Source organism: Rattus rattus, chromosome X (assembly GCF_011064425.1).
Source record: "Rattus rattus isolate New Zealand chromosome X, Rrattus_CSIRO_v1, whole genome shotgun sequence".
Taxonomy (NCBI): domain Eukaryota; kingdom Metazoa; phylum Chordata; class Mammalia; order Rodentia; family Muridae; genus Rattus; species Rattus rattus.
Genome location: NC_046172.1, coordinates 81,214,203 through 81,219,638, shown reverse-complemented (window position 1 = coordinate 81,219,638; position 5,436 = coordinate 81,214,203). Strand labels below are relative to the sequence as shown.

General features: G+C 37.2%; 1 non-coding gene across 1 annotated transcript; it reads left to right on the top strand.

The window, feature by feature from the left end:
- The first annotated feature begins 4,664 nt into the window (after positions 1-4,664).
- On the top strand, positions 4,665-4,771 carry LOC116889421. The gene has a single exon (XR_004386386.1). It is a non-coding gene; the product is annotated as a U6 spliceosomal RNA (small nuclear RNA).
- Positions 4,772-5,436: the final 665 nt, after the last annotated feature.

Here is a 5,436-nt window from a genome sequence, read left to right as displayed (position 1 = left end):
GTACTTACATTTTGAAATAGCGATAATATACAAAAATTAAACATTCTAATTCGTGATTATTGCCAAAAGTAAAGGCAGTGAGTTCCCAACCTTGAATCTTATTACTTAGCAAGACTTTCATCCAGTCTCTGACTCTTTCCTAAAGGAAGGCAAATGGGTGTCTCGAGGGATCAAAATTTTTACTAATTAAACAGGTAAATTTTATTTCTGGAATCAAATTCCTGATAAGCAAATTATACAAGAAAGTGTCTGTTTGGTGAGACACAATCCATGATGACAAGAAACTCATGATGGTGAAACAATGACACAGCTGTTTACAGTATTTATACAGCCAAGATGCAAATGCAGAGAGGATATACATAGGACTATAAATTTTAAAGGCCAACCCCTTGTCAAAAGCCAAATTTTACATCACTGGTTTAACCGAGACAGCCAAAAGGGGGTATGGTGTTGGTGATTGGAGTTGTGCTAATAGCTTACTGGGGACCACTGACAACAGCAAATGATTTATGGATTACTATTACTGATGGAAAAAACTTTATCTGTAACTGGCAATATAATGCTCAGCAAGAAACTCTCAATTCTTTTAACTCATAAGTATACATGCATACTTGTGTGTGTGTGTGTGTTTGTGTGTGAGTGTTTGTGTGTGTGTGTGTGTGTGTGTGTGTGTCTGTGATATAGTGGATGGAACAGAGCCCCAAAAGCTGTACTTTATTTCTTCTCTCAGCCCTTTTATATCTTCTGAGACAAAAGTTCCTTATAAAATTAGCTCACAGAAAAAAAGTTATACAAAAGAGAATTAGGCAAGAATGTTGATATTAAGTTCAAAACAGTGTTTCATTTTCTGAGCTCATTATAAGTTCAAAGCAAGGGTTTCACATGGCCTTGCTTCATCATAGTGCACATCTGTGGCTTTACCTCGGACCTAACCCAAAGTGAATGTTTTTCCTTGATCACAAATTTGTCCCAAGACTAATTTTCTTAGTGAAATATATGAAAGCTCATTGTATTTCTTTTATGCAGACTTTACTTACTATTTTATGAGGAGGGGGCATAGTCTATTCTTAATTCTAACCTTGTTACATCAGAGCACACCCATCACAGCCATACATACTAGTGGGACATCTCCAAGAAAATTATTTGCTTTCTATAGCCTTTCTTACAAGGCTTCTGGCAACCCCCAGTGACCATATTCACTTCTTCCTATAGGACATCGTGTCTTTAAGGTTTCACAACCTTCCAAATCTGTGAACTATCCAAGGAGCAAACTCACGAGTTTGTGGGAGACAAGTAGCCTTCATAGCATAGTCCTTGTTCACCAAATTGGAATTAATTCATTTGTTAGGTTTCACTAAAATTTACTTCTCCTTCTTTAATTAAATGCTTTATTTTTTTTTTACTTCACTACATAACGTTACTATACATTCCTTTACATTATAGGTTTCAAAAATAATAAAAAAGCTTACATGCTATTCTATTTTTTCCTCCTCTGTTTTAGCTGTTCCTTTTAACTTCTTAAAACTAATCTAATGACTTCAAGGAAGAGCTAGCATAAACCTGTGTTTATCTAAAAGTTCCTGGAAGTATTATGCTTATGAGAATAATCTGATTAGATATGTATTTAAGAATATATAGCTCAAGCAGTAGTGAGGACAGAATAATTTTGATGAAATAGGACTGGAGATCAGCAGTGATGAATAGAGACAAAGTTAAAGCTCAGGTACTAAGTCAAATATTAAAAGTGCCAAAGAGATCAAAACTTCAATAAGTGGTTTAAAAGTGAATATAAAAGCCTATATTTGCACCCCAGGCAAAAAGAACGAGATACACAAAACAGGAATTTGAAGAGAGATCCAGGCAGAAAAGACAGATTTGAGAAACAACATACACACACACACACACACACACACAGGAAGAGCATTATCCAAATTAATTCTGAAATATATTATTTGGTATTGGTGTAGACAATAAATTTTAGTTCCTTTTCAGGTACTTTACAAGTGTGTGAAATGGAACAAAAGTGTTTGAAAAGTCTACAAATAGGACTATTTTCACATATTAAAATATAACAAACATATACTTCTATCATTATAAAACAATATTCTCATATATATATAGTTATATAGTTATATATAGTTATATATAGTTACATAGTCATTGTATGCTGTTTTCTTTTTGAGTCACGGTAATACTGTGCACTGTGCAGCCCTGACTGGCCTGAAACTTGTAGATCAGGGTGGTCACAAGCTCAGAATCCACTTGCTTATGTTTCCAAATTTCTGGTATTAAAAACATTTACCATCCAATAAAAGAACTTATAGAGGCATCACCATTCTTGATCTCAAAGCTATACTATAAACAATCATAATAAAAATGGCATGGTATTTATGTAAGAACAGACAATCAATCAAGGGAATCAAGTTGAAGACCTGAAATAACTCCAAACAGCAATGAACACTTGATTTTTTACAAAGAATACAAAGCCGTGCAATGGAAAATAGAATGCAACTTCAACAAAGGGGGCATGTCTACATGTGGAAGAATGCAAGTAGATACGTATCTATCATACTGCACAAAATTCAAGTACCAGTGGATCAAAGACCTCAATATAAAACAAGATACACTAAAACTAAAAGACAAGAAAGTGGGGAATAGACTTTAACTCATTAATACAGAAGACAAGTTACAGAAAAGAACACCAATGGCTCAGGTTCTAACATCAACAATTGACAAATGGGACTGCTTAAAACTGAAAAGTTTTTGATAGTCAAAGGACACCATCAATAGGACAAACTGAGATTTCATAAAACTACAAAGCTTCTGTAAGGCAAAGGACACTGTTGTTAGGCCAAAACGACAACCAACAGATTGGGAAAAGATCTTTACCAATATTACAACTGATAGAGGGCTTATATCCAAAATATACAAAGAACTCACAAAGTTAGACAGCAGGGAGACAAATAACCCTATTAAAAAATGGGGTTCAGAGCTAAACAGAGAATTCACAGCTGAGGAATGCCGAATGGCTGAGAAACACCTAAAGAAATGTTCAACATCGTTAGTCATAAGGGAAATGCAAATCAAAACAACCCTGAGATTTCACCTCACACCAGTTAGAATGGCTAAGATCAAAAACTCCAGCGACAGCAGATGCTGGCGAGGATGTGGAGAGAGAGGAACATTTTTCCATTGTTGGTGGGATTGCAGACTGGTACAACCATTGTGGAAATCAGTCTGGATGTTCCTCAGAAAACTGAACATTCCACTACATGAGGATGCAGCTATACCTCTCTTGGGCATATCCCCAAAAGATGCTCCAACAAATAACTAACACATGCTCCACTATATTCATAGCAGCCTTATTTATAATAGCCAGAAGCTAGAAAGAACCCAGATGCCCTTCAACAGAGGAATGGATACAGAAAATGTGGTACATCTACCCAACGGAATATTACTCAGCTATCAAAAACAATGCCTTTATGAAATTCATAGGCAAATGGATATAACTGGAAAATATCATCCTGAGTGTGGTAACCCAATCACAGAAAAACACACATGGTATGTACTCATTGACATGTGGATATTAGCCCAAATGCTCAAATTACCCTAGATGAACAGAACACATGAAACTCAAGAAGGATGACCAAAATGCGGATGCTTCACTCCTTCTTTAAAAGAGGAACAAGAATACCCTTAGGAGGGGATAACAAAGCAAAGTTTAGAACAGAGGAAGAAGGAACACCCATTCAGAGCCTGCTCCATATGTGGCCCATACATATAACAGCCACGAAACTACATAAGATGGATGAAGCAAAGAAGTGCCAGGCTGACAGGAACCGGATGTAGATCTCTCCTGAGAGACACAGCCAGAATAAGGCAAATACATAGGCGAATGCCAGCAGCAAACCACTGAACTGAGAACGGGACCCCCGTTGAAGGAATCAGAGAAAGGACTGAAAGAGCTGAAGGGGCTTGAGACCCCATATGAACAACAATGCCAAGCAACCAGAGCTTCCAGGGACTAAGCCACTACCCAGAGACTATACATGGACTGACCCTGGGCTCCAGCTGCATAGGGAGCAATGAATAGCCTAGTAAGAGCACCAGTGGGAGGGGAAGCCCTTGGTCCTGCCAAGACTGAACCCCAGTGAACGTGACTGTTGTGGGGAGGGTGGTAATTGGGGGAGGATGGGGAAGGGAACACCCATATGGAAGGGGAGGGGAAGGGGTTAGTGGGATGTTGGCCTGGAAACTGGGAAAGGGAATAACATTTATAACATTTGAAATGTCGATTAAAAACTACCCAATTGGGGTTGAGGATTTAGCTCAATAGTAGAGCACTTGCCTAACAAGAGCAAGGCCCTGGGTTCGATCCCCAGCTCCGGGGAAAAAAAAAAAAAAAACTACCCAATTTAATAAAGATGGAAAAAAAAAAGACTGAGAAAGGATCATCACCAACCCAACATCTGACAGAGGGCTAATATTCAAAATTTATAAAGAACTCAATAAGTTAGACAGTAACACAGATAACCCAATTTAAAAATGGGGCACAAGCTAAGCAGAGAATTATCAACAAAGGGATCTCAAATGGCTGAGAAGAACTTATAGAAATGTTAAAGTTCCCTAGTCATCAGGAAAATGCAATTAAAAACAGTTCTGAGTTGCTCACTATAGCAGCACATATACTAAAATTGGAACTTTATAGAGAAGATAGGCATGGCCCCTGCACAAGAATGACATGCAAATGGGTGAAGCATTCCATAGTTTTGAAACAAAATTAACACAGTCTCTCTCCACAAACCCAAGCCTACAAAGGATAATAGATAGAAAACTCCAACACAAGTAGAGAAACTACACCCTAGAAAAAGCAATAAAGTAGTCGAACTTCAACTACCAAAAATAAGAGAGCCACACAAACATAATTTCACTTCTAACAAGAAAAATAACAGGAAACAACAATCGTTATTCCTTAATATCTCTTAACCTCAGTGGACTCAATTCCCCAGCAAAAAGACATAGACTAACAGACTGGATATGGAAAGAGGACCCAGCATTTTGCTACATACAGAAAACATATCACAGAGACTAAGACAGATACTTTCCAAGAAAATGGTTGGAAGAAACAAGCTGGAGTAGCCATTCTAATATTGAATAAAATCAATTTTCAACTAAATTATCATAAAAGATGATCAGATTAATCAAAGAAAAAAAAGTCTACCAAGATGAACTCTCCATCCCGAATATCTATGCTCCAAATGCAAGAGCGCCTACATTCATAAAAGAAACCTGGATAAAGATCAAAGCACACATCACACCTCACAAAATAATCCTGGGAAATTTCAACACCTCACTCTCATCAATGGAAAGAACATGGAAACAAAAACTAAACAGAGACATAGAGAAACAACAGAAGTTATGAACTAAATGGATTTA